This window comes from Suricata suricatta, chromosome 1 (assembly GCF_006229205.1).
Source record: "Suricata suricatta isolate VVHF042 chromosome 1, meerkat_22Aug2017_6uvM2_HiC, whole genome shotgun sequence".
Lineage (NCBI taxonomy): Eukaryota > Metazoa > Chordata > Mammalia > Carnivora > Herpestidae > Suricata > Suricata suricatta.
Window position 1 is genome coordinate 20,129,848 of NC_043700.1, and position 22,143 is coordinate 20,151,990.

At 37.7% G+C, this 22,143-nt stretch overlaps 1 long non-coding RNA gene across 1 annotated transcript in view; it reads left to right on the top strand.

Annotated features, from left to right (window-relative positions):
* Positions 1 to 22,143, top strand: part of LOC115287318 — a 79,231-nt gene that overhangs the window by 1,310 nt on the left and 55,778 nt on the right. The window contains exon 2 of the long non-coding RNA XR_003906436.1: positions 14,547 to 14,611. This is a non-coding gene — a long non-coding RNA (uncharacterized LOC115287318). The remainder of the gene's footprint in view (positions 1 to 14,546; positions 14,612 to 22,143) is intronic.

Sequence of the window (22,143 nt, forward strand, 5' to 3'; positions counted from 1 at the left end):
TGATGCTAAGAGAAATTAATCAGTCAGAGAAAGACAAGCCTTTGTTTCTGACCAACAGACTTTTCTCATAACAAGAAAGTAATCTTAAACTATGAATTGGACACATTCCTCTCTTGCTTTAAAGTTCCTCCATAGCTTCCCTTTGTCCTCAGAATAAAATCCAAGCTCCTTTGTAGTCTGTAAGGCTATGCAAGAGGAGTCCCATTTCTCCAACATTCCCCATTGATTCCTACCTTCCGGGTGGGCGGGGCTTTGCCTTCTTTTTCTGACATTTTCTAGTTGCCTTCCCCATCATTCCATAAAATTTTAATGCCGTGGATATACTGTATATCTATTGACCTCTTTATATTTACATGTGTTTTATAAAGTCCAAGGTTTTTTTTTTTTTTTTTTTTTTTTTCCCTCTGTCTTATAACCAATATTGGACTTTTGGGAGTGGTATTGCCTCAGTTGGGAATCATGGTCTATTGTATTTGAAAACAAGTTTTTAACTGACCTTTTATAAAAGATTTATTTATTTTTGAGAGTGTGCATGCATGTGAGAGAGGGCTCATATGCACAGGCACAAGCTGGGGAGGGGCAGAGAGACAGGGAGACCCAGAATCCTAAGCAGGTTCCGGGCTCTGAGTTGTCAGCACCAAGTCCCACCCAGGGCTTAAAGCACAAACAGTGAGATCATGACCTAACCTCAAGTCAGATGCTTTACCAACTGAGCCACCCAGGTGCCTGCATGGTCTATTGTATTAAGCATTATTTCCCTTCCTATTTTTATGTGCATGTATTTTTCATGTACGTACATGAACACGTATTTTTATGTTATTGAGCTCTAACTGCATGTACAGATTTTACAGCATTCTTAGTGCAGAGTGAAGTGGGGTATGATATGAAGATCATTGTCACAGATGATAACAAGCCACTGGGTGGTTTATTAGTTTTCTTTTAAATTAATAAACACTGGCTCATTAGGCATTTTTAAAAATTCAAAACATCTTTAATTGTGCTGAAACACATATAACATAAAATTTACCATTTTAACCTTTTTAAAGTGCATAGTTCAGTAGTGTTAAGTATACTCACATCACTGTGCACATAACCTCCAGAGCTTTTTCGCCTTGCAAAGCTGAGATTCCATTCTTAGGAAACAATAACTCCCTATTCCCCACCCTCCCCAACCCCTGGCAACCTCCATTGTATTTCTGTGAGTTTTATTGTTCTTGAGATCCCCATATTTGTCTTTTTGTGGGCTGGTTATTTTCATTCAGCATAGCCTTCCACTTTCATTCATATTGTGGCATGTGTTAGTATTTTCTGTTTGTTTATACTTAAGGCTGAATACTTTCCATTGTAAGTATAGATCACATTTTGTTTATTCATCAGTGGACATTTGGGCTGGTGACCCTTTGGCAATGGAGAATAATACTGCTATGAACGTGGATGTAGTGATGTCTCTTTGAGACCCTGCTTTCACATTTTTGGGTATATCAGAAGATGAATTGTAAAGATGCAGTCACCAAACACATTTCCCAAGACAAGAGTAATAGAAGAAAAATAATTACCAGCTGAGTCAAACATTTAAAGTCAAATTTCTTCCCTACTCTGTGGAATTCTCTGTAGAACATAATCAACTATTTCTCTGAGTTTGAGGTTCCAATTTGTTAAGAACACATGTCATTTAGTCTTTATGACATTTCTTCCCATTTTTTAGTTACTGTTGATATTTACTGTGCTTTATTGAAATGTATGTTCAAATAACTTAAAAGCATTTTTTAACATTTGTTAATTTTTGAGAGACAGAGAGACAGAGTGTGAGTGGGGCAGGGGCAGAGAGAGAGAGGGAGACACAGAATCTGAAGCAGGCTCCGGGTTCTGAGCTGTCAGCACAGGGCTCAAACTCACTGACCAAGAGATCATGACCTGAGCTGAATTAGAATGCTTAACCGACTGAGCCATCCAGACGCCCCTCAAATAACTTTAAAAGTAGAAAAGGTTTAATACATCTTCTGAGTTCCTGTGATATAAGGACAGCTTTCTATTTCCTTCATACATGTAGATTATGTTACAGGATAGAACATTTTTGAATAATAATCTTTTCTCCTGCAGTGACTATAGATGTTATACCATTTTTTTCAGATATTTAGGGTAGAAAAATAGAAATTTGTGGCTGACCTGATGTTTATTTTTGTATGTATAGCTGAATACTTGTGGAGTTCTTATTTTATTCTGGTAATTCAAATATTTTTCCAGGGTACATATATATGTAGAGCCCACTTCTCAAAGACAATCGCTTTTGACTGGCTGGAAACATTACTGCTTTTCTGTTTAAGCAGGAAAAATGTCAATTGTGAGTCTGGTTATTGTTTTCATCTTAATTTGTTTGCTTTTCCCGCTTGTATTCTTAGATTGATCCCCATGCCTTATTCTTCACTTCTCTTACCATTGTTCTCATTATTTCCAGTCAATCAGTCTGCCTCTCTTCCTTCCTTCCCTCCTTCCTCCCTGCCTTCTTCCTTCTCTCCCCTCCCATTCCACCCTCCCCTCCCCTCCTTTTCCTTCCTTCCCTCCTTCCTTCCTCCTTCCCTGCCTCCTTCCCTCCCTCCTCTCCCTTCCATTTCCCCTCCCTCCTTCCTCCCCTCCTTTCCCTTTCTTCCTTCCCTTTCTTTACATTCTTCTTTTTTTTCTTGGCATTCTAAGAGTTTTACAAGAGTGTCTTATACTTCATTGATTTGGTTTCTCATGTCAGCAAGTTCTGCCCTTTACTGCTTCCTCTGTATATCTTAATTCTACTACTGTATTTTATTTTATTAGGTTTTGTTTTGTTTTTTTTTTTTTGCAAAAGCAAAGGGCTTTATTACGGGTTTAGGCTCACCAGGGCCTAAACTCGGACTCACAGACTTCACCGGCGTGGTGGATCCATGCTGAGAGCCCCGAACAAAGGTGGGGCAAGGCTTTTATGAGTTTGGGAAGGGGGAGTTACAGGAAATTGTGACATAGGTACAGTGATCCAATTATTATTATACAATATTATCTATAGCAGGTTTATCCAATTACAACATTTAGAGTGTTAACCAATCAGAGTAGACCCAGGACCCAGGACCCTCACATAGGGTGTAACTAGCCTTAAGCAATAACTGATCTAGGCCTGCCCTTAGGAATGTTAAGGGTATTACAAGGGTGGTCCCTCTTGCCTTGGGCAATGTTTGCCCTTCTAATGTCTCAAACCTGCAGTCCTTACATTCCCCCCCTCTGTCTTGTAACTGACCCAATCCTGGGTCAGCTGAGTTACCATTGTACCCCTAAAGCTTTATTAGTTTTTCTTTTTTAAATTTTTAATGTTTATTTATTTATTTATTAAAATTTTTAAATTTGAGGGAGAGAGAGAGAGACAGAGAGAGAGAGAGAGAAGGAGAGAGAGAGAGAGAGAGAGAGAACAGGGGAGGGGCAGAGAGAGGGAGACACAGTATCCGAAGCAGGCTCCAGGCTCTGATCCGTCAGCACAGAGCCCAATGTGGGACTTGAACGCATGGACTGCGAGATCATGACCTGAGCCAAAGTCAGAGGTTTAACCAACTGAGCCACTAAGGTGCCCCTCTACTACTATATTTTATACTTTCTAAAAATCCTCATTTACTTCACCTTTGTCTTTTAAATTTTCATCATGATTATTTCCATCCTGTGTTATTTGGCTTCAAAAAGTTATGTTTTCCAAAAGCCTACTAAGAAAAATGAATATTTTTTCTTTTTTCCTTTATAAGCTACTTTTAGAGACTATTTCTCTGAATATTGAGTATGACACTTTTTCTAGGAATATTTGTCCCCACAGTCCCAAGGCTAATATTTCTTCATCAATTTATTTTAAAACATTTGCTGAAAGATAGGGTAAGTGAATTTCTCTATAACTTTTATTATGCCCTTTTTAGTACTACAGCTCTATGATATGTTCCCATGAATTATTCCCAACCTAACCCTCCAGTGTTGGCTGGTTTTTATTTTGTTCAGTTTTGTTGGATTAAGAAGGAATCTTTCCTTTTTGATAACCTCAATGTTGTATGTGAAAAACTACTCTTGTAAGTATGCATTGTGGCTGAATTTTTTCCAGCCTTTTCCTCCTCCTGGACATTTAATTGTGGATCTATTCCTGAGAGGGGGCATGGTGCCTTCTCCACCCACCACCCTTGCTCTGACTTGGCTGCCCAGCAGCCTTGTTGATACAGAGACTTGGTGTGTTTTGATTCACTGGATATTTGGTTGTGGTGGGAGATGGTTGGCTCTTTCCCAATTACTGGGTGTCTGTCTTTCTCAGGGTATAATGTGCACAGCTATTGGTTGGAATTTTATTGAGTTTTATCACTCTGAAATTAGTGGAAATCTTCTAGCTTTTCATAATACCTCAACTTTCATGTATTATTTTCATTGCTGTACCCAAGTTGTATTTTCTGTTTCTTCAGAGGTGCTTGATTAAGAAGTAGGAAACCTGTATCACAGGCTGCTACTCCAAAACTATTTTCAAAAAGAAGCATTTATAATTGATGGTTTTATAATCAAAAAACTCTATTTTAACAAGTTGTTGATTAATATTATATTTATGTCAAACATAATCTACAAGCATTGTCTATGAAGCATGGACACAGAAAAGTCTTATAAAATACTCACTGTGTTGGTTTAAAAACAGTGTGCCCTAATGTATGACAAACTGCATAGAATGTTAGAGATGAATAAAATGATAAATATGCCAGAATTGGCAGCATTTCAAACACAAATGTTCCAAATAGGAATTAAATTTTGTGAGATATTCACATGCATTTCTTTATGATTGAGTTGGAAATAGATTACCAGAAAATGTGAAAAATGATGCAGCACATTGTGCCTGGTGCATATGGATAATCAGTAAATGTCTTCTTTATGCTTTAGTTCAAAGCTAAAATGCCCTTAGGGAAGTCTTCCCTAGCAACCCTAATAAATTGGTTTTTAATTTAATTATTTCAGCCTATTGCTAACTTTTTAATACTATTTATCATAGTTTACTCTTTTTTTTTTTTTGTTATACTTCCCCTTTCTTCATCCCTGCTTTCTCTTTCATTTTGGGCTGAGATTGAAGACACAGGCATGGAACCAAACAGTGTATAACATATAATGGTATCTTTGTTACTGGGAGACAGCCATTAAGTGTCAATCCACTTAAATGTTGAGTATCATATATGAATCATGCCTAATTTATGTATATGCATGCATATACATATATATGTACACACATGCCTACATATACACACACACACACACACATACCTACATACATACAGATATATTGATACAGATATAGACAGATACATACATATATATGTTGAACACATGTCAGTACTTAAAAAAGAGATGAATATAAATTGTCTATCATACTTTATTGTTAGTAAAGGAGTGATAGAGTAGAGAAGTTTTTGCTGCTCTGTTTCCATCTTTATAATTTTTTTCCATACCTTAACTTTAAAAATATATTCATTAAATCTGGTTTTGATATTTGGAAAAAACACTTAGAAAAGAGTTACTTAAGCCTAATATAGTTTGACTACTGCTCTTTATACAGCCTGGGTGGCAAACGTTAAACACCTCAGGTGTCTTGAAGAATGATCAATGGACCATTTAGCAGCTATATCATGCCATAAAGCTATATTCCTGGTGGCAGGTGACCCATGTCATCACTTCTTCCTTGTCCATCTTCTGAAATAACAGTCCGACAGCTTTATGTACCCATGTGTAGACGGGTAATGTGATCCCAGGCAGGGTGCAGGGATCGTGTTCAGCTCAGATATGTTGACCTGTAGTCAAACAATGGATAATATGTCAGTCACAGGATTCACCTCCAATACAAGAACTTTGTTCTAAACTATAACACACTTTGGAATATGTCACTTTTGTGTAAATCTTCAGCTGAATTCAGAATTTTGAGAAAAAGATATGGGTAAATGTATTTTTGAGCGCTTTCTGTTTTTCTTTTCTTAATGTGTGTACCCCAGTTGACTGCCAGTCAAATTCATGGAATTTACTTCATGCGTATCTTGGTGAATGCGCTTTATGATCATGAGAGTCAACTGAAAAAGGGGACAAACAAAGCAAAGGAGAATGACAACCAAGGACGGCATGGTAGTTGGATGGAGTGGTACACAGTTTGTTGCTTTCAAAGATGGGTAAGATGCAGAGAGGTCAAATAGAAATGTTAGGTTATGCTGGGCAAAAGAGTTTAGGCTTGATGTGGAAGACAAGATTCCTGAGAAAAGTAGAAGCTTGACAAAATCTTAGACAGGTTAATAGCCATGGGGCACAGGAGAGTCTAAAGCACGGGATGGTTAGAGACAAGAGAACATACCAGTATTTTTTAAAATACTTTTTAAAAATATTTACTTTTCAGAGAAAGAATGAGAGCAGGGAGGGAGCAGAGAGAAAGGGAAACACACCTCCAGCTGTCAGCACAGAGCTTGATGTGGGCTCAAACCCACAAACCATGAGATCATGACCTAAGCCAAAGTCGAATGCCTGACTGAGCCCCCCAGGTGCCCCCATAACAGTATTTATTTACAGGCAGTGACATGAGAGACATAGAGGATAAAAGGGAAGTGTCACCTAGAAAGACAGAAAAAGGAAAATTCAAGATGGAATTACGTAAAGAATAATTAGAATATGGATTTGGTATGTAATAGCTCAATGAATGGATGGTAGGAGCAATCCTAACAAATTAGATGTGCTGGAATGCATATCCCTAAATCTTTCTCTTTAAATCATATTTTTATTTAATAGGAAATATTCTTAATTCAGATATTTTCCAATCTAAGTCACTAACATCTAGAAAGTTACTGAAAATAGGTTAATAGAGTGAACAATGAGTCAACTGAGATTGGAAATGTTGCAGAGCTAATGACTGGAGAGCAGAAATACATCTCCCCTTTGTTAAATAACCTTGAGCTATGTAAGTAGAGTGCCAAGTACACTGAGGTTTTGACAGTGGATCCTTCTATCCCTGGGTGTGAGGAGAACAACTGGTCATTCGGTTTCGGCTCAGTTCTTCCCTGGCCTTTGCATTCCCACGGCAGAGCTGAAGCTCTTCAGCCCTGCGCTGCTGGAGAGGTGGCTGCAGGAATGCCACGCTGACGCTTTATTGTAATGGTGCACACTTACTGTTTGCTGTGCCAGGCACCTTTCTAAGGCTTTTGTATGTTTTCATTCGGTCACCACAATGCTTCTGACAGCAAAGTATTCTCCTTGCCCCCATTTTGCAGGGGAGGAAACTGAGACCCAGTGAAACTGAGACCCAGAGTCAGTAATATGACTTGTGTGATGAGATGAATGTTAGTATTATGACGAATGTTAGACTAGAATTAAAATTCTGGCAATCTGACTTCCAGATCTCTAGACAGTTAGCCACCATGTTAAACTGCCTGTCGAAAAATATGGAGAGGTCTTTAAATGAGAAAGTTAAATGAGAAATGAAGCAAAGTTTTTCTCCAATTTGTATCAAAGAAACACCAAATTGTTGTCTCCCCTCCATTAAAATCGAAATCTGAGAGTCGGTGAAATACAATGGTTTGAATTGACACTTGGGTTGGATAGTATTGGCATTTGCCCTTCAGTTTGTTCTTCCAATCTGTTTTCCTTCTTCCTCTGGCTCACTTGCTTCTGTGTCTGGGCCGTGGACTCTCCATACCCTGGGACTGACTGCTGTGTGGGAAAGAGGCAGACGTACAGAACATACTGGTTGAGGCCAAAGGCATTGTTAGCATCGTGTTGTGACTAGAGTTCTTATCTTGTGGCCTCTAGACCCCTTTCCTGACTTTCTGATATTTCCGTTTCTGTATAGACTAAATTCTTGATACTCTAAGGGTGGTATATGGACTGTCTGCCTTGACATTCTCTGGGAACTTGCTAGAAGTACAGAATTTCAGATTCTGCTCCTGTATTGTTGAATCAGAATGTGCAATTTAATAAGACTCCCAGATAATATGTATGCACATTCAAATTTGAGAAGCACTGATCTAAATGGTATTTACCTGTCATTGCTGACATCTCTGTGTGGTATCTAATTTCAAATATCACTTCTGATCTATTGTGTAAACTTTGTTTCTGGCACTTGGAATCTATTGGTTTACAGATATCTACCTAGTCTTTCAAATACATCTCTGTCTAGACTTCTACAGTCGGTGTGCTTCTCAACTTTCCTATTCCTAGATTCTTAGTGCCTCTTCCATGGTCTATCCATACTCATTTGTACCCTTAGAGCTAAAGGAGTGATAATAATTATACTGCCTGCGGTGCCCGGGTGGCTTAGTTGATTAAGTGTCTGTTCTTGACTTTGGCTTAGGTCATGATCTCATGGTTCATGTGTTTGAGTCCCACAGAAGCCTGGCAGAGCCTGCTTGGGATTCTCTCTCTTTTTCTCTTTTTCTGCACCACCCCTGCTCATGCTTGTGCTCTCTCTCTCTCTCAAAATAAATAAATATACTTCAAAAAATTATATTACTTAATTATTTCCCTATCAAAAATAGAGCAAAATGAAAGTATGTATATAACCAGGGGAGTAATTAACCTATGTACAATTCAATATTAATGATTTAGCCCTAACACTTAGCTGTTTTATTTTTGTTATGGTGACAGAGGAAGACAACAGAACCCTCCATTCCCATTCTTGCCAAATCTGCAATATGCAGTGTCATACATGAAAAGGAACTTGATAGTAGTTCTTATTTTCTCATTAAGTTAAGGGAAAGACAAATTACCAGTCATCACTATTCTCTGGGTAATGATTAATGAATGTCTTTGTTGCCTTTCTCAGAGGTGTAAAATTGGCTGTTTTCCTCTGTTGTTACTTCTAGGATTCCTATGTTGTGTGAGCTATTTATTCAATTTAAGAATTAGTCATCCATGGGGATTTCCTATGTAATAACTTTTGAAAGTATAATGTCAAAGAAGAGCATAGAAGAAAATTTATAGATAGCCACCCACATCCTTTTCCCTGCAGAGTGTGCTTTGCAAATACTGCCCTGAGCTCTCTTTGAAGATCCAGCAATAGGTGGGGACCAAAAAAAGAAAACTTTTTTTTTGGTAGAGTTACAATGGTTTAACTACTTTTAATTACAGAAAACTGCACAAGGTTAGGTATGGAAACATGTGCATGGTAATTTTAAAATTATGAATTAACGATTTGAAAATTATATGATAGAATCATGAGAAATAAGGAATCATTCATGTATGCCTCAATTATGACATTTGTGTAATTGTTGCTGTGTTCCCTTCGTTATTTTTCATAGGGACACAATGGCCAAACGACTTCCTCATGTGTTATTATTCGTACTGTTGCTTCAATGCCACGACATTTGGAAAGACTGCTCTCCCAGTGAAAGTTGGGAGCTGGGAACAGTCGCACACAAAATAGAACTCCCAGGAATCTCTTGGGACACTTTGGAACATTTTGGAAGTAGCCTTTATCCTGAGTTGATCTCCAAAGGCCAGTAATTACAATAAGAGACACAGGCTCATTTTTCTAAGTGATTAAATTCAAGCTCTTTTTTTTTTTCAAATGATATTCTTGAACTGTAAGACTGTGTCATCATAAAGCCAACAAAGAGCTTAGTATGTAGATTCATGATTTCGTTACAGTTGTCTTCACACCTCTCATGATGCATAGAGCGAAGTTATTGTGTGGCTATCCATAGGGAATTTTGCAAACTGATTGGCTATTCACTGAGACATAGAGACATAGCTAGACTGAGCTGTGGTGATCTGCTGCAGAGCAAAAATCAATTTTAAGCCTTTTTTGAGGAGATAACACGAGGGCTAGAGTAATTTTAAAAAGAGTAGTTAAAGAGTTTTCATACTTTACAATCTCAGAACATAGAAGTAGTCAGAGGAAAGGGTAATTTTGAACAGTGAATAATTTAAAAATCTCGTGAAAAACACGTTTAGAAAGAAAGCACTGTCGAGGGAGTAACATGTATCGAGCGGGTACGGCATGATACAGTGCTTTCCTTGGCATAATTCCTTCCTCTTCCGGTTCAGATCTTACTTGATATATGCTGAGATCCTTTAAACACACAACATTTGTATTTTATATACCAACCTGTCTAAATTCAACTTCTTTTTTTGAGGAATAGCCCTGCGTATTATATTTCTCTGTGATTATTCTCTTTCATGAGCTCAGTCCTGTTTGAGTCAGTCCCTGAGCAAGCACAAGATCTTCCACTTTTTGAACTGGAAGTCACTACAAGGCCAGCCTAATTCAAAGCACTCATTTTAGAGTTGGAAGAACAGAAGCCCCAACATAATCCATAATCCATGCCCAAGCTGGGACCAAGATTTTTGTCTGCTTCACTATTAATGCTTTTTTTACCTTGTAATACAATATTACTTAGCACTCAGATAAATACTGCTTTGCATTTTGTCAATTTTAAGACATGCTTTTGTCTTCTCTTCTAAACTAGAAGTTTCTTGAAGGAATGAGTATAGTCTCCCTCAATGTATGCACAAAGATTGGGACACTGGTTACCATATAGTATAATTAATAATCTGCAATAAGAGAAGTCTTATATATTACTTAGCAATTGCTATAGTAATGCTGTGTAACAAAGTCTTCCAAAACTCAGTGGCTTATAATGATAATCATATGTGCATTACCTATATTTGGGTTGACTGGCTCTGCTGCAAGCCATGGGTCAAGTTGGGCTTGGTGTCTCCCTGTGGGGGTGGTTCAGGTCTACTCCCTGTGGGGGTGGTTCAGGTCTACTCCAGGTGTATTAATTTTATGGTCCAAGCTGAATAGGAACTACTCAAGGGAAGCTCATCTTGTGTGATGGCTGAAGTGCAAGAGGGCAAGTTCAATGGCCCTTATACCTGTCCAACCTCATTTTTTATCACTTTTGCTAAGATCCCTCTGGCCAAAACAAGCCATATCTCTGTGGCCAAACTAAAAGAGTGAGAAGTTCTTTTGATCACCATGAGGCTAAAATGAGTCTCATGAATCAAGGGAAGAAAGGAATAACTGAATAATAGTCTACCTCAGACATGATCCTGTGTTCTGAAGTCATTCTTGCTGTTGCTAAGACTATCTACACCCTTGCTAGACTCTTAGGAAAGAGAAGCAAGAGTTGAAATGTGACACTATTACTGGTTGTTAACATTTTTCCTGGGTGAGTGTAAAGCACACCTGTTGCCTAGACTTTGCTGCCCCAAATATCTGTACCATGCTTCTTTCCTTGTTCACGTTGGCTTTCTGAAGTCGTGAAGTCAAAGGCCTTTTGATCACAAGTAACGAAAATCAAAACAGAATTAACACAACAACAAAAAAGGATTTATTAGTAGAGTGGCTGTGTTAGTTTGCTAGGGCTGCCGTTAAAGTATCAACAACATAAATTTATTGTCTACATGTCCAAGGTGTTGGCAAGGTTAGTTCCTTCTGAGGGATATGAGAAAGAAATTGTTATACTTTTCTTTTCTTGTTTCATAGATGGCATCTTAATGTTGAGGTGGTGTTCTCAATGTATGCATGTCTGTCTCCAAATTTCACCTTTTTATAAGAACACTGTTCATATTGGATTAGGGCCTAATGACCTCACCTTAACTTTATTACCTCTGTGAAGATCATATATCCAAATAAGGTCACATTCTGAGATATTGGGTTAGAATTTTAACATATGAATTTCTTGGGGGGTGGTGGGGTCCAGGACAAAGTTCAACCTATTACAGCATTTGTAGGTTGGTTTGCCTGGGGCAGCTCCTGTTGATACTTGTTTCCCTCAAGTAATTACTAATTATGAATCCCTCTTTCAATGTCAATAATGTGCCAGTTTGAGTAATAAATTATATGACTCTAACTAGGAGAATACAGGGGTAACTCATTAATTGCAGAGGGCTCAGGGGGAGATTTTGACTGAAATTTAGAAATAGTCTGGTAATATAATATTTATTCTCTGCTCTATAATCATATTTATTATTATATAAAATCACTTTTTTAACTAGACTGCACATTTTTGTGAGAATCTGTGATTTTTGTCCAAAGCAATAGATTCTTAAATTTAAAACATGTGTATGTCCTATCTATATAATACACATATACACTATATATGGTGCATGTTACATATTTTTATATAATGTATATGTTATATATGTAATATGTATTACATATAAGCACACACATATGCATATTTCTGTGAGTTTGTATATATTTCCCTTTTCCCTTTAAGGACTTAAGCTATTTTGTGTCCGTCAATTCCTGTAACCTTTCTCTAAGCAGTTATAGAAGGGAAATTCATAAGTACAATTATACTTCTATAGAAGACGAGAATAAGGCAGTATGACAGTGCTCTTCACGTGATAGAGGCAGAACCTTCTGTTTTAACCAAATCTTCTTAGTTATACAGCTTTCTGGGCACAGCTAAGTCAGCTCTTTGAGCAAACCAAGATCCTCTTTGCCTTCCTCTTGTCCAAAGGAAATTATGGGGGTTTCAACAAACAAAGAAATAAAAGCAGATAAGGGGATTTTGGTTAATTAAAAAAAAACAAATAAGATGAGATAAGAGGCTTTTAGGACTGGCCTTGTCAAGTGAGGGGAGCAACAAACAGTCAAAGAGAGGGAATCTGGTCTTAAAGCCCAGAGGAAATGCCTGCCTGAAAACAAGTTCTGGTGAAGTGAAGATGTAGACGATCTCAGGAAGGAGATGGCAAAGAGAGGCTTTAGAGTTGGGCTCTTCTCTGGCTTCTGTTCTCCGAGGCCAGAAATACGAGTTTGCATCAGCAAGAGAGGGAGGGGATGGGAGGAGGAACCCAAGACTCGCTGCTCCTGTGTCAGCGCTGGGCATTGTATCAGACTCCATCATAAAGACACGTCTTTCACCTTTCAACATAATGACTTCTTTTCTAACAAATTGATAAGTACTTTTTAAAACATAGGATTTGCACTGAAGTGTGTGACTGTAACGCATCAAGTTAAATCCAGTTGTAATGAAGACCACTACCACAAAAATTATTGGTCTGAAAAAATTCTCCAGATCCTATTCCCATTCCCCGTACCCAACCCTCCCAGTGTCTACCCATGTCTCTTTAGCTATGAAATACCTGTATCTATCTCCCTCCCTATCTAATCTATCTCTGTATCAGTAGACATGCAGATACTTCCCTAACCCATCTGTTGAACACCATCCTTGTTTGGAGTCCCATGCTTTCATTTCCAAATGTCTGTGGGTCAATTTGCATAGGTTGTTCTCACTTCAGATGCAGCATTGGTAGAAATTAGAATCATTCTTGTCCACATACTGTTACCTTGTTTGAAATTCTCCCAAATTCTCTCAATATCACTACCATTTTCCTGCATCTCAGCATTGTACTTCCTGTGTATCTTCTAATCACCCACCCATAGTTGCTGATCAAATCTGCTGCTTTGTTTTGCTTTGTGACCCTGCTCAAGATCATATCTAGCTTTCATTCACTCTACTTCCAGCTTTGTTCAAACATTCAGTCACCGTACCTCTGCACCATGGTGCCCGGCTCCTTACTGGGTTCTCTGTCTACAGCTATTTTCCCTGGTCCAGTGTATTTCAGATCAGATTAGTATTTTAAAAATAAAAATCTTACAAAAATATAAAATAATTGACATGTTTCTTCTGTTCAAACACCTCCAATATCTCTCTGTTACTGACAGACTAAAATCTAATTTCTTGAACTGGCAACCAGAAACTGATGTGGTTTTAGTTTCCTCTTTATCTTCTGTTCTTATACTTCATATTTCCAGATAAAAGATATTATTTGATAATTATCTTTCCTCTAGGCCTTTTCAAAAATGAGGTATTTAATAATGATTTGCTGAATAATGATATGCATCTTATTAAAACATCTTGCCAAAATAAAATTTCATAAACATAATATGTATTTATTGATTTTTAATTTTAAAATAGTAAATCCATTCTAGAAATTAAATTTTTGGTACTATTTTCAACTTATTAAATGTGAAAATTTACAGATTGGTTTGAGGAAAGAATCTGTATACTTCACCGGTAACCATTCTGGTATGATTTTAAGTAGAAAAAGTGATATTATGTATTCTTCACTGCCTGGTCAAACACCGACCTTCATGATGACCCAGACCACATCCTCAGATGTCCCCTCTGAAGATGTGATGACATAGTCCTTCTCTTATGATTCTTAATTGAAATGAAGGCTTTCTAGAATAGATATGTCCTGAGCCATACCTGTGTCAGAGTTTTGTTTTATTTTATTTTATTTTATTTTACTTTTAAATGTTTGTTTATTTTTGAGAGAGAGAGAGGGTAGGGTAGAGGCAGAGAGAAAGGGAGACAGAGGATCTGAAGTGGGCTCTGTGCTGAAAGCAGAAGAGAGTGGGACACAGGATTTGAACTCAATAACCGTGAGATCATGACCTGAGCTAAAGTCAGACACTTAACTGACTGAGCCACCCAGGTTGCCCCAGAGTTCTCATTTATAAGGTACATCCACTGCACTCCACAGATTGTATAACTTTTATCACTATTATCCTTTCATCCACATTCTCTCTGTTCCAGGAAGATCTCACCATCCTCACTTGCACAAGACCTTGCTGAGGTTGATGAGCATGGTGATAAAAAAGGTGAGTCAGATATGAAAATTATTTTTATAGGAAAAATTGACAAAATTTATTAAGGATTAAGTACAGGGAATGAAATTCCAGATTTCATTTGTGAGAATTATAGTACAACTCACCTGGAAATAGGAGGTTAGGTGTTAGAGCTCGACTTAAAAAGAAAGACGGTGAACTTAGATTTATTTAGATTTAGATTTAGTTGAAATGTGTGATCACAGAATGCCCAAGCAGAGGAACAGAATGGAAGATTTGAGTGGTGAGGACTGTACCTGTCAGTTAAAGGCAATAAGATTAGAGTCAGTAGTTAAAATCATAAAAGTAGATAAGAACATTCACGAAGAGACTATAAAATAAAGAAAACAGAGGGCTGAGAATGGGTCAAAAAAAATTCTTTGCTCCTCAATCTAGGTTCAGTATCTATTAAAATATATTCACCGATTATAACTTCATATCTTTCTCATTGCTATTTTAACTCCCTGTCTTGCCCTACTTTTTTCAGTTCTTGCTAAAAATCCCAAGTTAAGAGAATCATGGCTCTTATTCTGACCGCCAGAATCTGCATCTCCTTGATTTCCATTAGCTTTCCTGGATTCTGACCATGCCGTTGACTTGACCCTCTGCATTTCATTTCCTTCCCTGGTCTTAGTTTCTCATCTGCTGTTCATGTTTGGTACTGTGAAAGTCTTGAGCTATGGATAAGAAGAGAAGAAGAAACTAGTGAAAGATGGGGAGGAGTGGTTATAAAAATATGACTACCAGAATTGTGAGGCATAATGAAAGTCAAGAGGGAAAGAAGACAATTCAATACCTCTTGAGGGCTTATATCATCAAATATAATATCTTTGTCATAAGGATGCCAGCAAATTATAGGACCACCTTAGAGACTGCTGCAGACTTAACTGTGTCCCTCCAAAATTCATATGTGGAAACCTTAACCTTAATGTGATGGTATTTAGAGATGGGGCCTCTGGGAGATAATTTAGTTTCGGTAAGGGCCTGAAATCCTCATGATAGAATTACTGTCTTCATAAGGAAAGACACCAGAGAGCTTGCTTCCTCTCTCTCTCTCTCTCTCTCTCTCTCTCTCTCTCTCTCTCTCTCTCTCCCTCCCTGTCACACACAGCAACACAGCAAGAAGACAGCCATCTATAGGCCAGGAAGAGCCCCACCAGTGAACCCAATTGGCCAGATCCTTGATCTTGGACTTCCCAGCCTCTAGAATCAGGAGAAATACTGTTTCAGTCACCCAGTCTATGCTAGTTTGATATGGCAGCACAGGCTGACTAATACAAGGATTTCCATTATTTCATGTAGGCTTCATAAACCCATATCAAAAATCATACTCTGTTGTTGACATTTTTAATGTTCAGTAAAAACTCAGCCTTATAGAAAGTAAACTTCTCATGGCATTGTCATTTATCAAGCTGAGAACATTTTAATTTGATGAAGTGTAAGATTATATTTTCTGGGATTATAATTCTGATGGTATCTTTAGGGTCCCTTCTGACTTCTAAGGTCAGAACTAGCAAAACTCAATATTAGCTAGAATATAATTTCTGTTATAGATGTTTTTCAATAACTTACAATGTAATATCCAGGGTTTCATGGTCAACAAAAAAGATCTATTACATTGACTTGGAAAAATTATGAAAGATGTTTTAAAAGATGCCTGATTCATGGAAAATGCAAGAATCTAGTATGCCTCCATGATCAATATTCTATCGATTAAGGATTTAGTTATTTCTGGATAGTTCAAGGCAATGTGAATATAGATTTTGTGTATATTTTGTATCTTTTTAAAACTGTTGTAGACTGCTGATCAGGTGTGTTTCAGTGCTATTACTTAAAGCTCCTCCTTAGATGTCTTGTTCTTTTGCTAGTCCATTTTCTACACTTGAAATTTTTTTTTATGCTCTTTATTTTTGAGAGACAGAGAGACACAGCTGGAGCAGGGGAGGGTCAGAGAGAGAGGGAGTCACAGAATCTGAAACAGGCTCCAGGCTCTGAGCTGTCAGCACAGAGCCCGACGCAGGGCTCGAACCCACAAACCGCGAGATCTGACCTGAGCCGAAGCCGGACGCTCAATCGACTGAGCCACCCAGGCGCCCCTACACTTTAAAACACAGTAAACTGCATTCCCTTTTTAGCTGTCCAAGTAATACATATAATTTCAACTCAGCAGTGGTGACTTAACACCAGTAAATCTGACTATCCTGCAATCCGTTGGCTTAACACTCACCTGTGAACTAACTGGAACTGTCACCTGCTGATAGTGGTACTGACAACTGCTTTATGTCTGATTGCACAGATCATGTAAATTACTAACAAAATTCTCATACTTGTCAGTTGTAGGCCATTACTTTCTGATAAGAATGCTTTTTTTAATGTAAGATTTTGCTTGATCCTCATGCTCCTTTTTTGGATTTGGTTTTGATAATGATAATGATTGTCAAAGAAATTTCCACAACGTTCAGGAACTCTAGGGATTAATGAGGAAATGAGCTGCATTATTACTTCATCCTATCTGTGGTTTCCTGATCATTTTCTTTTCTTTTATTTATTTAATTAATTTAAAAAATTTACATCCAAGTTAGTTAGCAGATACTGCAACAATGATTTCAAGAGTAGATTCCTTAATTCTCTTTCCCATTTATCCCATTCCCCCTCCCACAGCCCTTCTAGTAGCCCTCTGTTTGTTCTCTATATTTAAGAGTCTTATGTTTTTGTCCCCCGCCCTGTTTTTATATTAATTTTGCTTCCCTTCTTGTATGTTCATCTGTTTTGTATCCTAAAGTCCTCATATGAGTGAAGTTGTGTGATATGAGTCTTTCTCTGACTAATTTTGCTTAGCATGCTACCCTTTAGTTCCATCCACATAGTTGCAAATGACAAGATTTCATTCTTTTCGATTGCCAAGTAATACCCATGGTGTGTGTGTGTGTGTGTATCTTCTTTATCCATTCATCCATCCTGATCATTTTCTATTGCATCATCATGACTGTTAGAGCAGTGGAGACCTGTGGATTTCAGGGAATGAAGGAATTTTTACCTAGGAGATCAACATCGGCCTGTAGCTTGTTTTCATTACATATGGCATAGGGATTAAAAATGTCTTACGACTGAAGGCCTATGGTCTCCTTTTAATCCCCAGTGGTTTGTTCCATTTGGAAAAAAAGCTTCTTAATTTTATCAAGTAGGATAGAAGGAACTATAGAGTGATTCATGTTTTTGTGTGTGAATGAAAACTTTTAAACATACACACCAGGATGAAATCAATGCTCCTCTCCTCAATAATAAGCAAACAAAACAAAACAAAACAAAAAAACACAGTCTGAATCACTGCAAAAATGACTCAGAAGAATAAATCAGTACTGGTACCAAGCCTTGTTTTAACATGCATTGAGATGGGATGACTATACTTTTTTGAAGACAAAGATAAGGCAACCTAATAACTTTTGGAGGACCTTGTCACAACCATTAGAAATGGCTGTCCCGAGGAGTGCCTGAGTGGCTCAGTCCGCTAAGCATCTGACTCTTAGTTTCGGTTCAGGTCATGATCTCACAGTTCGTGAGATGGAGCAGGCATTCAGGCTCTGCACAGGCAGCACTGAGCCTGTTTGGGATTCTGTCCCTTGCTCTCTGCCTGCTGTCTCTGTCTCTCTCAAAAAATTAAAAACTTAAAAAAAAAAAGAAAAATGAAAAAAAACAAATGGGTTTCCTAAATTAGGGGGTGAGGTTAATTCACTAAGGATCACAGGTGAACCCCACAAGGTAATGAGGCACGTGAGATTAATAGCCACATCTACCAACTTTTCTTAAAAGTCTCTTACCATCTGCCTTGCCTTCCTTTCTTTAAGATTTCCACCCTCCCCCTTATAGGTTTTTAGGTCTCTGTTTCCATCTTTCTTCTTTCTTTCTATCCCTGTTGAAATATGTGTTTTATGGTAGATGGACTTAGAGTCTTATACTCTTTTATAGTTTAAAAAGTGAAAGAAACCTTAAATATTTCTCTTTTTGAAAAAATAAAACTTTCACATTGAATTTAATTTTTTTTCAGTAGAAGGAATAAATAGAAGGAGCAACAATGTATGAAATATAAAGAGACAGGAAGAAGTAGTAAGAAAGGAACAGTACAAAGGAGAGTGAAGGAGGATGGGTGGAAGAAGAGAAATGAAAGGGAACAGGCAGACGATGGCAGAGAAAGTGCCGGTGGTGTTGGGATGATACGCAAAATTGGTGAAGATCGGAGGAGGCTTAGATTCAATGTTGGCATATTCGGTTTAACACCATAGACTCAACTATTAATTCTTTCTAATTTACCACTTTTTACACTATCTCAAATTACTTAAAATGCAGCGTTGGATAGAAAGAAGCACCTCTAAATGAGACTCTTAATTACTTACACTGTTGATTGTTTAAACTGTTAATTCTGAGAAGTGTTAGGACAAAAAGTAAAATGTTTCTCCCAGTATAATTCATGCGTGCCTAAGTCAGTGTACACACAACAGAACTCTTGAAGTTTGCTAACCAGACGAAGCCTCTACAATACAAGTCTCATTTTTATGGTCTTCATTATACCTGAAACCTCTGCTTTTGATAAGAAGGAGCAATATTTTCTTTTCAATAGTGTGCTTACTATTTCCAAAAAACTTTAGTGAAGTGTAATTGACATGTAAAAACACACATATTTAAGGTGTACCATTTAACATAGTTTAATATGAAAATGTCCACACAGTTCTCATATTCATCAATTAACATATCCATCATTGCCAAAAGTTTCCTTCAGCTCTTTGGTAATTCCCCACCATTTTCCTTCTCCTCTGTGTCCCCATTATCTCAGAGGCAACTCTGGTCATTGTACATTGGTTTGCCTTTCCTAGAATTTTATATATACAGACAGTATGTATTTCTTTTGATGTAATTTCTTTTTACATTATTCTGGAGACATCCATGTTATAGTGTGTATCAATAGTTCATTATTTTTATGAGTATTTCTTTTATAAATTTTTTAAATGTTTTATTTATTTTTGAGAGAGAGAGAGAGAGAGAGAGAGTGTGTGTGTGAGCAGGGGATGGACAGAAAGAGAGAGGGAGAGACAGAATCTGCAGGAGGCTCCAGTCTCTGAGCTAGCTGTCAGCACAGAACCCAATGCGGGGCTTGAACTCACGAACTGTGAGATCATGACCTGAGCTGAAGTCGGACACTTAAGTGACTGAGCCACCCAGGGGCCCCTGACTAAGTTGTATATCATTGTCTGAACACACCATACTTTGTTCATCTGCCTGTTGATGGGCATTTGGGTGGTTTCTACTTTGGGCTGTTGGAAATAGAACTCCTATGAACATTTGTGTCCAAGTTAGTGTGTGAGCATATGTTTTTCTCTTTTTCTTGGGTATATATCTAGGAATGGAATGACTAGATCATGTGGTAGATTTGTTTTTAAAGGAAGTCCCAACAGTTTTGCAAAGTGGCCCATCATCTAAATTCTTCCCAGTAGTGAATTAGAAGTTTGTCATTTACTTTGAAATTTTGATCTTCTGTTTCACGGCATAACTAATTCTAGGATCTTTTTTAAATTTTTTGATGTTTATTTTGGGGGGGGGAGAGGGAGAAAGAGAGAGAGTGAACGAGCGAGAAAGTGGGGCAGAGGCAGAGAAAGAGGAAGACACAGAAGCTGAAGCAGGCTCCAGTCTCTGAGCTGTCAGCACAGAGCCCAATGCTGGGCTGGAACTCATGAACCGTGAGATCAGACCTGGGCCAAAGTTGGACACTTAACCAACTGAGCCACCCAGGTGCCCCAAATTCTAGAGCCTTTTAATTCATCAAAGCTTGAGCCACTTTGCAACATTCAGTCAGGTATGTTGACTCTTGCTCCTTTTCTCAAGTCTTTATAATTTGAGAACCCTGGAAAAACTGATGCCAAATTTGAATGCCATTCCAATTTCAGGGAATAAATTATACACTTACATTAAAATTTCAAGAAGCACTTGTTTAAAGAAAGACCAGAGAAATCCTCATCAATATCCAATGAATAGGAAAGATGATGAATATTTAAGTTTGACACACATATTTTGTCAGATACTTCCAGGAAATCTCGAACTGTGCAATTTTGGGAACCAAGATTAGTGTCCTCCTAGTCATTTACATTTTATGTCATTTGGTCTAAATTTATCAGGTTTTGTTTGTTCAGATAGCAATAATTAGGACTGGCTACTTCTAAAGAAATCTTTCTTTTTCTTTGATTCTCATCATGTAAAATTACCATAAATAAATGACACCATATTTCCCTACCTCACCCATGAGATGCATAGGAGTCCCACAGGCTCTGTGATGACCTCACATATATTTGGGAGAAGGCATTTGTGATTCTGATTTAGATAAGATTAGGTTAAAAGTGGAGATACAAAGGATACACCCAATATTCTTAGCAGTAGGATCAGCAGTGTTTTGCTTAATCACAAAATGCCATTCATATTTTATGACCTCCACATCAGATTTTAAATATTTTGGTCTCCCTCTCTTTTCTCCTCTCCCATTCAATTATTTGTATTAAGTCAAGGATTGCATCAATTTCATCCTAAACCTATATTAATACTGTTTTACTAAGAATTTTTAGACATTTCTTGAGGGTTTTTTTCTTCCTTAATAATTGGGTTTTTAGGGGTGATTCAGTCGGTTGAGCATCCCACTCTTGACCTCTGCTCAGGTCATGATCTCAGGGTTCCTGGGGTTGAGCCCCGCTTTGGGCTCTGCCTTGACAATGTCAAGTCTGCTTGGGATTCTCCCTCTCCCTCTTTCTCTTCCCCTCCTCTACTTACATGTGTGAGTTCATTCTTTCTCTCTCTTTCCCTCTCTGTCTCTCAAAATAAGTAAATAAAACTTTAAAAAGGCTAAGTGTTTATGCAGAAAGTACTTTCTAAGAAATACAAAGTGTCTTGGACCTTCTCATGTGAGACATTTAAGTGACTGACATGATAAAACAATGTTTGTTTAGGGCAATTATCAAAGAACAGTCTTATTTAGAGTATGAACCAGTTAGTAGATAAAGTTATTCCTATTTCTACCTTGGTAATTTTTCCTGGAGTATAGAAATATCAAGACTAAATAGGATAGAGCTTATGGACATATGAAGACTTGGTATTTATTAAATTAAAGATTAAAATTGTTCCTTAGTTTAATTTATCGCTTTGGAATCATAGAAGGGAACAGGCCCATAGGCAAGCTTTGGGGCTTTTAAATAATGCTTGTAGTAGCCTTTCTTATTCATTTAAAACTTTGGCACCTGTATCATAGGTATATATATATATATCAGTATCTGCCATCATCCTGCCTGGCTTTAGAATACAATGGAAAGAACACCTAAGAGCATGACATCTCATTTTGGGTCATTTCTCATCTTCAGTCACCATTTCTTCTATACCTGAGCCACAAGCTCCCATGAACATACCACTGACCCCAGGTAGGAGCATAAACAGCTTCACCTTTAAGCTTATTAAATCAGATATGTATACTACTCTAGCATCATAATCTCTTTTCT